This window comes from Alligator mississippiensis, chromosome 1, assembly GCF_030867095.1.
Source record: "Alligator mississippiensis isolate rAllMis1 chromosome 1, rAllMis1, whole genome shotgun sequence".
NCBI classification, from domain to species: domain Eukaryota; kingdom Metazoa; phylum Chordata; order Crocodylia; family Alligatoridae; genus Alligator; species Alligator mississippiensis.
In genome coordinates this window covers 311,400,564-311,412,937 of record NC_081824.1, presented here as the reverse complement: position 1 = coordinate 311,412,937, position 12,374 = coordinate 311,400,564, and the positions used below count along the sequence as shown (strand labels likewise).

Sequence of the window (12,374 nt, the reverse complement as noted above, 5' to 3'; positions counted from 1 at the left end):
ATGTTTAGTTGGTATTTAGTTGGACTAAGAAAAGAGATCACATCTACCCAAAGAACCTTGCCTGCCTATGTCCTCAAAGATGTGATCTCTTTTCTTAGACCAACTAAATACCAACTGAACATGAAAAAAATGCAGATAAGTCTGCAAATAAGTCTCTTTCTTATTTACTTTATATAGTTCGATCTAAGTTGTCCATGAGTGAGAAGTAGGAAAAAACTTAGTTGGGCTAAGAAAAGATATCACATGTCTAAGGACATAGTCAGGCAAGGTTCTTTGGGTAGAGACATGATCTCTTTTCCTAGACAAACTAAATAGTATTTAAAATAAAATAAGATAATACAATGTAGTTGGTCTAAGGAAAGAGATCACATCTACCCAAAGAACCTTGCCTGCCTCTGTCCTTACACCAACATGGCTACAGCCAACACCCCTGAATGTGACTGAAATAGACAACATAGTTTGGTGCTCGAAATAAATGCATTACAATGTAAAATGACTTGTTAAAGGGGGAAAAAAAATAAGGATTGCTTCTTTTTGGGAAATGGCTGCTCCCTCACAGCATTGCTGGGTCTTGAATATGAAATGATCATTTTGGAAGCTCAAAATGATGATCTTTGCTGAAAAACTATGGGACAGTGGGGGAAAAAATGCAAATAAGCTTGCAAACAAGTCTGCAAATAAGTCTTTCCTATCTACTGTATATTGCTCACGGCAAGTCATCAGTGAGTGAGAACTGGGCCATCAGAGTTGAAGCATCTCTTTATTTTTAAGCAAGCAATCATAAAGTATTGACCACAAACCCCAAAGGCAGTTAAGACTCATTTTGAGTGACTTGGGTTTTTCATATGCTGCATTAATTAGCTGCCTCAAAAATTATTGTACACTTCGAACACTTGCTATTATTGATTGTACTAGCCAATTGCCTGTCAATAATGATGGAGCGGGGGAGGCAGCTAGGGACAGAGGCCCACGTCCAGCCCCGCTCCCGCCAGGCCCACTCCCCCTCTCCCCTACCACTGGGGCTGGGGCCAGAGCTGCACCCCCATCCACTCTATCACCGTCGCCTGCAGGGTGGGGCCGGGACAGAGGCCCAGAGCCAACCCTCACCCCCACCGCTTCGGGGCCAAGACCACTCCCCTCACCCCCACCCAGGGGGTCAGCAGGGACAGAGCCCAGCATCCAGCACTGTGCCCCTGCTCCCATCGTCCAGCCTGCCCTCCCAGTTCGGGCCTGGCCCTATTCCCCCACCCCCTCCGTCACTTTGGGTCTGATGCCACTGCCACCTCCTGCACGGAGTGAGAGAGGGGGCTGCTCCCCCTTTCCCCCACTCCACTGTGGGGCTGGGCCTGGGCTTCCTACCTCCCTGCCACCGCTTTGGGGCCAGGCCCGCCCCCCCAACCTCTCAACTGCTGTTTCTGGGTTGGGCTGGGCCTGGCACACCCCCCACATACCTTCCATTTTGGTGTCAGGCCCTCCTGTTGAGGGGCTAGCATCAGGCCTGACCCCCCCCCCCCCGCCCCTCTGTTTCAGGGCTGGGCTGGGCCGGGCCAGGCTGCTCCCCTGCACCCACTGTTTGGGCCTGGCGCCCCCCTCACCCTCTCTCCCACCATTTCGGGGCCGGGCCCGCTCCTCCCATCCCCCCACCCCCCACATTGGCCCAGGTCTGCTGGTCCCCACCCCCCACCGCAGCAGTGGTCTGGCTTCCCCCCCCCCCCCCCCCCAGGCCGGCTTCTCTTCTCTTGCCTGCCACCACCAACCTCCCCCCCATCCCCCCTGCATCAGGAGGGAGCAGTGTGGGAGAGAGAAGGAGCCAGGGTAGCAATGCTGGCCTCAGCCCCCTCCCCATCCCCCCATTCAGTATTCATTGCTGGGGGGGGGCGGTGAGCAGACAGACAGACCCACTATGGCCTTTATGATATTAGAACATTGTACAGTGGTTGAAATTGTCTTACAAATACAATAATTATCGTACACTTAGCAGCACTGCTCCTTCATAGCTGTGCCCAGTGATTTCATGCGCGGAGGGCACAGTGCTGAAGGAGGAACCAGGATCATGGGGCAAAATCCTTATGGAATCACACCCCTGCTGCCACCAGAGGACTCTTCTCACTCAGTGTTGGCAAGTGTACAATAACAATCATAAATAATTTCAGCCCTTGTGTGATCAATAATAGTAAATAATAGTGTTCAAAATGTACAATAATTCTTGAGGCAGCTAATTGATGCAGCATATGCAAAACCCTAGTCACTCTCAGGGAGTGTTAACCAACTTTGTGGCTTGCTGTCAGCACTTGCTTTTGACTGCTTGCTTCAAAATAAAGAAATGCTTCATCTTTGACCCAGTTCTCACTCACTCACTGGCAATTCCAGTGAGCAATATAAAGTAAATAAGAAGAAGACTTATTTGCATACTCATTTGTATATTTTTTTTAGTGTACAGTAGTTTTTCAGCAAATACAATCATTTTACGCTCCCAATACAATCATTTTGCATTTAAGACCTGGCAATGCTGACTCTTCTGAAATTATTCTGGGCAGGGCAGTGAAGGCAGCTTTAGCCTCATGGCTGGGCAGTCAGAGAAGGTTTCTAGACCAAGGGTGTGGCTGTTCGAAACTCCAAGCTAGCACTAACACCGATCACAATGTTTGCAGCTCACAGCATAAAGTGTAACAAGGTCCTTAGTCTACGTGAGAACATCATAAGAACGTAAGGCTTGCCGTTATACTGGTTCAGACCCTAGGTCCATCCTGCCCATCTTGTCCATCCTTGGTTGTCCAGGCTCCAACACTTGGCCAAGAAAGGCACTGGGGAAAGGTGATGGCTAAGTGCCACAGAAAAGTGCCATGAGACAACATCCAAGGCATCACCAAGGTGGCCATATGCTGCCTGGCTCGGTGCAAAGTGCATCTCCAGCATCTCAATGAGGAGGCATGCAGGGTGTCGAAGGTCTTTCCATGATCTGCGACACCATCACCCACACCGAGTGCTCATGGACACAGTTTATGCGCTGAAGTGCCAGGGTTGTATTCTGTATGGTTTCAGCAACAGAGTCCCTCTCCTTATAGAAAAAAAAAATCTAGCCCTGTGTCATGCAATGGCAGAGGGTGAATGCTGAAAGGGAGTGCAAGCTGGGTATGACCAGGGTTGTTTTTTTTCCACCATGGTTACTTTTATCTCTTTCTCATTTGCAGCCTCCAGCATTTAGGGTCTAGGAAGTTCGGATTTGAAGGCTGTGTCCCTAACTCCCTTCTAGACTTCAAACTAACAAAAAGAACATTTTTCCCCCACAAAGCATGTCCTTAAAGTGTGGCACTCATTGCCACCCCACATGGGGCAGTTTGACCAGGTTAAAAAAAAAAGTGTGTGGGGGATAGATTGGACACATTCTTGGAGGGAAAGTGACATTAGTAGCTACTGAGCATGGGAGTTAAGAATACAGCCTCTGAATCAGAACTTCCTAGACCTTAAATGTTGGAGGCTGCAAGTGGGAGAGGAACAATGGAAGGGGGAAAAAAACCCTGGTCACTCCCTTTCAGCATCTGCTCTTTGCCACTTTGAAACGGGAGACTGGACAAGGTGGATTTATAGTCTGACCCAGTAAATGGCAATTCTTATGTTCTTATGATGTTCTTATGTAGACTGACTGACTGACTCTGATCTGCTTAAACTGTCCTGAACAAGAGCCTGATGGAGAGAGCCAGTCGAGAGTTTCTAAGAGCTGATCAGTCCCAAAGGTGCATCTGTACCCCGACTTTGGGCTTGTGGTTCTCATCCAGGGTGCCCTGAGATGCTTTGCAGGGTGCTGCAGGATGCCACACAATGTTAGCACTATTCAGCGTGCTAGCGCAATTCGCTGGATTAAACCCAGAGGTTGCAAAAAAGGAACCCATAGGGGTAAAACCGTTCTGCCTGGCTGCAGGCTTTCTAAATTCCTTGCACAGAATTACCTAATTATTTTTCTGTAGTCAAAAAGTGAGTAAAAACCCAAATCTGGCATTTTCCAAGGGGTGTCTTGAATCTATTAAGGCAGGGGTGGGCAAAATACGGCCCGCGGGCCGGATTCTGGCCACCGGACCCCTAAAAAATTTATAACATTAATATTTATCTGCCCTTGGTTCTTGTAAAAAATGACAGGAACCAGGGGCAGTAGGACCCAGGGGAAGCCCCAGCAGGCTCCCACAACAGCAGGGCCCGCGCAGCCATATCAGGCAGCATTTGCCATCGTTGCCCCTGGGCTGGTCAGTGCGCGAGCTCTGGGCAGGCAGTAGCAAACACTGCCTGGTGCAGCAACAGGGGAAGCTGCAGCTGCTGTCACCATACGCAGCCCCGACAGGCGAGCCTGTAGTCAGCAGGGCCCAGGCTGGCAGCGGGAGCAGGTTACATCTGGTGCTGGGCACGGGACAAAGCGGCCCTTCCCCTGCCCTGTGTCCAGCACCCTGCACTGCAGCTGCTCGCAGCCTGCATGGGGCTGCCTGTGCCTGCTCAGGACAGCCCGGCGCAGGCTGCAAGCAGCTGCAGCAGGGAGCACCAGCCACAGGGTGGTAGAAGGGCCACTTTTCCCCGTGCTCAGTACCAGCTCCTTCCCTGCTGGGGAGCAGGGGGTTGGGGCTGTGCACTGCCCCATGCCTGTACCACGGGGCTGGGGGGCACTGGGAGTGAGCAGGTGCCGGAGCCAGCAGGAGCATGGGGCCCGTGCCGGTGTCCAGAGGCCAGTGCCAGAGCAGGGCAGCAGGAGCACGGGGTCCCAGGTGGCAGGGGCTCTGTGGAGCTGGGACAGCTCCCTGCTCTCCCTGCTGATGCAGCCCAGCCCAGCTCCACAGACCCCTGCCAGCCTGTGCCCCACTTTGGGCCCCACCAGTGCTGGCCCTGGGACATTGGTCCCAAGATGGTGACCAGGGGGCAGGGCACGCGGGGCTACCCTTGCGGCCCTCAACAGCTTGCCAAAACTGGGTAAGCGGCCCTCAGCCTGAAATAATTGCCTGCCCCTGTATTAAGGGATGTCCTGTGTATGAAGGTTGAGAACCACTGCTTCAGACTAGCATGGCTAACTATCTCTTTCTCCCTTATCTCTTTCTCTTCTCTCTTTATGGATGCAAATAAAAATGCATCAAGATTTCTGCCTTCCAGGTTGTGCCTGCCAGGGACCTGCCAGCCCTGCTGCCATTGCAGCCCATCACAACCCAGCAACTTACTTGTTAAACTCCTGTGAGACAGTTTTGAAACCTAGAACAGTACAGAGGTGCAATGAAAGGACCAGAAGTTTGCAAACAAGCAGGCTTTCTCGTGCAGAGCTTTTCCTCAGGCTTCTTCTTGGGAGGGTCAGGATGCACTCCTCCTCAAGACAAATGTTATGGAAGTTACAAGAGGAAAAGCAAAGGATGGAAAGAAGAGATATTTTCAAATAGAAGGAGAAAGATGTTCCTAAAGAGGGGGTAAACAAACTAATATTGCAGGAACTGGTAATTATATGGTAGAGATGCTTCTGTTATAGTCTATACCAGGGTGGGCAATTATTTCAGGCGGAGGGCCGCTTACCCAGTTTTGGCAGGCTGTCAAGGGCCTCATGGGTAGCCCTGCCCCTTAACAGGTGCCCCACCCCCTGGTCACCATCTTGGGACCAATGTCCCAATGTCTTGGGACCAGTGTCCCAGGGCCAGCACCGGTGGGGCCCAAAGCAGGGTGCAGGCTGGCAGGGGTCTGTGGAGCCAGGCTGGGCTCCACCAGCAGGGAGAGGGGGGAGCTAGCCCGGCTCCATAGAGCCCCTGCCGGCTGGGACCCTGGGCTCCAGTCACCCTGCTCTGGGCCCCGCTGGCACTGGCCCCAGGGCACCGGTGTGGGCCCTGTGCTCCCACTGGCTCCCCGCCCACTCACTCCCAGTGCCCCCCAGCCCCACGGTACAGGCGGGGGGCAGTGCACAGCCCTGACCCCCTGCTTGCCAGCAGGGAAGAAGCTGATGCTGAGCGTGGGGAAAAGTGGCTCCTCGCCCACCCCATGGCCGGCGCTCCCTGCTGCAGCTGCTTGCATCCCACGCGGGGCTGTCTGGAGCAGGCACAGGCAGCCCCATGCGGGCTGCAAGCAGCTGCAGTGTGGGGCACCAGCCACATGGCGAGCGAGGAACTGCTCTTCCCTGCGCTCAGCACCAGCTTGTAATCCGGCCCCAGTGCCAGCCTGGTAGTGGGGCCGGTTTACAAGGTGGTGCTGAGTGTGGCAGGGAGGGGAAAGTAGCCTCTCACCCGCCCCATGCCAGGTGCCCCATGCTGCAGCTGCTCACAGCTGGCCTGGGGCTGCCTGTTCCTGCTCCGGACAGCCCCGCAGGCTGCAAGCAGCTGCAGCAGAGAGCGCTGGCCATGGGGTAGGCGAGGGGCCGCTTTTCTCCATGCAGGGAAGGAGCCCAGGGAAAAGCTAAGCGTGGAGGGGAAAAGCAGCCCCTTCCCTGCCCCATGGCCGGCGCTCCCTGCTGTAGCCGCTTGCAGCCCGCAGGTCTGTCCAGAGCAGGCACAGGCAACTCCACGCGCGCCGCGAGCAGCTGCAGCACGGGGCTCCAGACACGGGGCAATGAAGGAGCCCCTCCACTCCTCCTCCCCACTGGCGCTCCTTCCCTGCCTGGCCCCCCCCCCCCCCCGCCTTTCTCCCCTGACACTTACCTGTAGTTCCAGTGCAGGGCAGCCATGTGCTCCCAGGCTAGAAGCCCCACTAGGGGCTTCTGGCTGGGGGAGCAGGGCCCCGCAGGCCCCACTGTTGTTGGAGCCCACCAGGCTTCCCCTGGGTCCTACTGCCCTTGGTTCATGTCATTTTTGAATGAAGGAACCAAAGCTAAATTACACGGCATGGTCCATTCAATTGCTTCTCTTCAGGGGTGGATCCAGAGGGTGTGGCGGTGCAGACTCACCCCCATCTTCCATCTTTGCCACTGTCCTTAGGTGGCCTGAGTGTAGGGGGGTCCCAAAGCCACTCCAGCCCTGCTCCAGCTGTAAGCTGTGGCTGCACGGTGCTAGGATTGGCAGGAGACAGAAGTGGTAGCAGGCGGGTTTTGTCTTACTGCACCTGCTCCTTGCCATCAGCCTGTCCCTCACTGGCCAGGAGCAGGTGCTGGAAGGAGGAACCTGCCCTGCATTTTCTCTGCTGGCCCCAGCTGACTCAGGCATGGGGCAGAGTCCTAGAGCTGTTCCTACCCTACTCCAGCCATGGGTTGCAGGGAACAGTTGTGTAAGGAAGCCAGGCTTGGCTGAGGAGAGCAGCAGCACTTCATAGGTTCCTCCTTTCAGTGCCCAATCCCTGCCCATGGGAGACACCTGCAGGGGAGGTGTGGGCAGGGAGAAGGTGCTGGATGGAGGAACCTGCCTGCTGTTGCTGTTGCCAGCAGAGCCCAGCTGTCTGCATAGCCTCCCCCCACAGCCCCTAGCTGGAATAGGACAAGAGAAGCTCTGGGGCTCCCCACCTCCCTGGTGTCAGCCAGGGGTAGTGGCAGTAGGTGAGTCCCCCTCCTTCTTTGTGCAAATGCTTCCTGCATGGCTCTCCATTGTCCTCTGCCAACCCAGGGGCTCTAGCCATTCCTTGCCCTGATTCTGCCCCCACCTTCCCCTCCCCACATGGTTTGAAGGGCTGTATGCCGTAGACATTTTTTAGGAGATCCTAGATCCACCCATACCTCTTAGGAGAGCTCAGGCAGAAACAGATTGTAAAGATGCCTTCTCCCAGCAGAAATTCTGAGGAAGGGAACCCCACCAGCACAGAGGGTCAGGCTGGCACCAGAAGTTGCAGGATTTGCTACCTTTCACCAAGTTTGATAAATCTGGTTCTTTGTATAACACAGATATCATCTTCCCATTCTTACGTTGCTTACATACCATCCATCATCTTAAATAACATTGTTTTCTACAGATGCTCACTTTCTGCTGTATGTAATTGCATAATTTTTATCCCCAGCAAGAACACACATTCAGTTTAGTCCTCTTTCCAAAGGCCAGTGGCTTTTTATTTCTGTATAGATTGCTAACTAGACAACCATTACAGAAACCTGAGGATAGAGGAAATACGTGCCTGAAGGAGCATGAGTGACTGTCTTGTACAAGCCATGATTTTCTTCTCCCAAGAGGAGGATATGAACCAATGGCTTGAAATATCAGCAAAATAAGTTTAGATTGGATATCCAGAAAAAAATTCTTCACTGTTTATAATACTGAGGCAGTGGAATAGACTGCCTAGGGAAGTTGTGGCTTCTCCATCCCTGGAGGTACTCACAAAGAGGCTGGACAGCCACTGGTCAGGGATGATTTAGGTGTAGGTACGCCAGTGTTTTAACATGGGTATTTCCCTGCTTCTGGGCTTTGGTGGTTGCCTCCCTTTCCCCTTCCCCTCCCCTCTCTTTTTTGCTATATGTCAGGGTATTTTTAAGCTTCTCCAGAGGCTTTGGGTGTCGGCTACAGCCAAGGGCTAGGGATTTTGACTGGGGTGTACCCCAAGTTCCTGCTGAGAGTGAAGCCAGAGGTTCCTGGCTAGAGGGTCTTGCCCCCCCCCTGCTCAGGGTCAGACTGATCACCCTGATCAATATTTGGGATCAGAAAGGAATTTTACCCCATGGTCAGATTTGTATGGACTGTGAGGGTTTTTGCCTTCCTCTGCAGCAGAGGGCATGGCCCTGTACCTAGAATCGCTTGTGTATATACTTGACAACATTTTACAGAAGCAGGACTTTGGCTTCTTTGGTTCCATTGCTTTACTTGTGGTAGGTTAGGGTGTTAGGTGTATGTTGTGTCAGGGTTGAGGGTAGTCATGTGCAGAGTTTAGATTATAGCTGTATGGGACGGTTTGGATAGGGATGATTCTGCCTCAGACAGGGGGTCGAACTAAATGACCTCTGGATGTCCCTTCCAGCCTTACTTCTCTATGCTTCTGTGATTTTGTGACTGGGAGACAAGCAATTTCAGTTTGTCAAAGTAAATAATTCTCTGCAGGGAATTTTGTAATCCAGTAAATACAGTTAATTATCTGTTTGTGTGGTGCATGTGTGCTGAAAAGGAAACTGTGAGCTACTGTGGTTCCTTTTGATCAGAAACACCTTGGAACACATTAAAAGGAAGCTTGCAAGGAAGAGCAACTGGTGCTATGTACCTGCCTTCTCAGTGCCTGACTCTACTGTCTGAATTGGTATTGATCCTCTCAGACCACACATATGGCCAGGGGTGTAAAGAAGGCTTTGGTAGAGCTGAGATTTGAGGGTTTTGGTCAATTTCTAGACTAGTGCTGTAATCGTGGACCTTTCTTAGGACATACACATCATTCTTCACTGTGGACTTTATTTCTGAAGCTACAAGCTAACCTGTAAATTCAAATTGTCTGGTTCAGAGGCAGCGTGAAAGTACTAACTTTATTCATGTTTCTGCCCATTTGCCATTCAGCATAGTGAGTGCAAGCATGTGTGTCTGGGTTTTTTGGGGGGTTTTTTGTGACATTGCTCTTCCCACAAAGTTTATCTTGTAGATATAGTTATGCTAGCATAGAAGTACTTTTGCTGGTACAGTTGTTTTTACTTTCTGAACAACATACGTTATATGGACAAAACAGAGGTATTCAACCTTCAGCCCAAAGGCCAGACTCAGTTCACAGTGCTATATCATCTCGTCCACAGGACTCTGCACAAGTCCAGAAATTTGGTGCTGGGGGAGTAGTGGCACTGATCCCCTGCAGATCCCACATATCCAGACCCATGGGGAGGCTTTGGCCCTGCATGCTGAATTTGGCACCCAGTCAGGGTGCAATTCCTGGGTCCAGTCCCAGTGTAGGGAGCTGGGAAGGGGCAGCACCAGGCTCCTGAGTCCCTATCCTAGTGTGCGGGGGGCTGGGAGATGGTAGCATCAAGCCCCTGGGACCTAATCCTGGCAGTACCCAGGTGCTATCAAAACTGGACCATAGATTCGGATCTCGATCCTGTGGCACTCCGGCTTAGCTAATTAGAATGGAGTGGGTAAATGAACACTGTCAATTAGCAGTCCAAATTTGCCAGTCCAAAATGCTATTCAAATAGGGTTATGATGCTTCTGGCAGAGAAGGCAGTCTTCACCTAGCAGTGTGGTGTGTTTGTGCGTATTTGTGACAGGCACATGAACTTGCATGTATTCTTACCACACATTCTTATATCCTTTGCCTTCACTTACAGCAAGGTTTCTCAACATTTTTAGGTTGGTAACAGCTTCTTTTAAAGTAAAAAACATAAAAAAATTTAAAAAAATTATAGTCTCCCTGCCACCCTCCTCCCCCAAATAAAAGGGAGAATAAAAATGTATTTCAGTGATAATGGTGTTAAGGTGGTCTCATTTATTTCAAAGCATTGGCAGAAAATACTTGAAAGGCACAGGTGGACAAGGAACATACGGGTGTCAGTGACTTGCTTTGCTTTAGAGCTTAACACAATGTAATGCCTTGCAACTCCCCTATGTGAGGGAAACTGGTCTATGCAATCGTAGCAGTAGCAGTGTCATTAGTATGGCACTTTGTGCATATTGAGCTATGAAAGGCACAGAGCCAAATGCTTACCCTTTTTACAGCATACTGTCTGTGCACTTGTAAATCAGTTGTCAAGGATGACTGTGTTAAGAACATTTGTGAAAAGTATTCATTAAAAGTGTATTTCCTGGGCTATACCTTTTGAAATTTGGATCACTCCCATAGCTGGATGCACAGGGTAGGGAATACCAGTACTCTCTTTCATGGAGTTGCTCAGTAGCTCCCCTGCTGACTATTTGTTTTCAGTGGGGCAGCCAGAGGTATTAACGGAAAAAGTACCTTTAGTTGCTCTGTTGCCTGTGTGTCGTTGCCTGTGTGTGGGATCCTTAGGGAGAGCAAATTAAAAGCCTGAGTGGTTTTGCCTAAACCTAAGGAGGTGCTTAGCAAAGAATGGCTTGCCAACTTTACACAGCCACCCAAGGCTATTGAGGAAAGGTAACACCTTGATTTACAATTTAAGATCATAATACCAGAGAATGGATACATTTTATGTAGGAGTTCATGCCATTTTTTGTTTTAAATGGATCCACTAAACCTGGCTCTTAATATTGCTAAAGACATGGCAGGAGTATTACTGTGCAGAATATGAATACAGAAATAACTTGCTTTTTCTGAATTAGCTACCTTTTTTTGTCTTGAGGAGTACTATTACTGAAAAACAGATGACTAGCAGGCAGAAAGCATAGCGAGTTAAGCCTTTTCCTGATTATAGCTCAAGGTTGTGACATGAAGAATAAAGCATTTTGTAACACTAATGCGACAATGGCACACTACATCTAGTATATGAATTCTGAAGGTCAAATTACTGTATCAAGGTACACATGTTGTTGCAGTTAGTTGTTAGAGACTGTCATGTTGTTGACACTTGTAGCTGTGAAAAATATCCTGGAAGATGGTGCAAACAGCCCATATGCATTCACGTAAGTGAATTACTATGCATTTGTATGTATATCCACATGTATGGTTTAGAAATGCCCAGATCCCTAAATGTTTTTGAATTCCAGTTTATTTCATTGCATTGCCTTTCTACTGAAGTAGGTGATGAAATTTCTTATGAATTCACATTAGTGTTTTCTAGCTAGATTTTTACCTGCTATTTAGATATTCATTCATTAGAGTTATATTGCTGCCTTCCCCAAAATAGATTCAGACATCTTACAATAAAAAACAAGATAAATTTAAAAAACCAGATACAAATATTATATATGATATAATAAAATAAACTTGTCAGACAATGCTTTAAAACGCTTAGCCCCACCTCTCCACCTTCTAGACACCTGCCTAAATTAAAATGGTCTTCTGAAAGATATTCAGGCTTGGGCTCTAGTGGGCCAGAAGGAGGAGGATGTTTAGAACTGAGGAGCAATTAACTACTGATAAAAAACCTTGTCTTTTCCCCTTGTTAAGGTACTTATACACTGTAGTCAAGTAAGTTTTATTTTCTTAACTTCTTTTCTGTTCTTTTTTTTTTCTTAACTAAGCTAAACAAAGGACTGTTTAAGACATTCCCTACAAAACATATTCTCCATCCCATGATGAATATATTTGTATCAAACAGAAAGAACCTATGGCCTCCTTCTGCACTCCCTGTAGTTTTTCAATATCTTCTTAAATGTGTAAAAGGTACAACTAGACACAATTTTCTATTGTCAGTAGTTTTCTAGTGTCAGCCTCATCAGTGCTCTCTAGAGGTCTCTATCCAGTACTTCCCTATCCTCAAGGATCATATTATTCCTCTTTGCTGTATTAGTTCCAGAATACATTATTGCACTGGAATGTTGTTACTTGTGCACTGTGACTCCTAAAGCCCTTCATACTTACTGCTTTTCATGATACAATTATTCTTTCTATGGAGGTGCCTTGAATTCTGT

At 49.5% G+C, this 12,374-nt stretch overlaps 1 protein-coding gene across 8 annotated transcripts in view; it reads left to right on the top strand.

Annotated features, from left to right (window-relative positions):
• GK (glycerol kinase) overlaps nucleotides 1–12,374 on the top strand; it is a 358,525-nt gene that overhangs the window by 1,992 nt on the left and 344,159 nt on the right. The window lies entirely within an intron of this gene.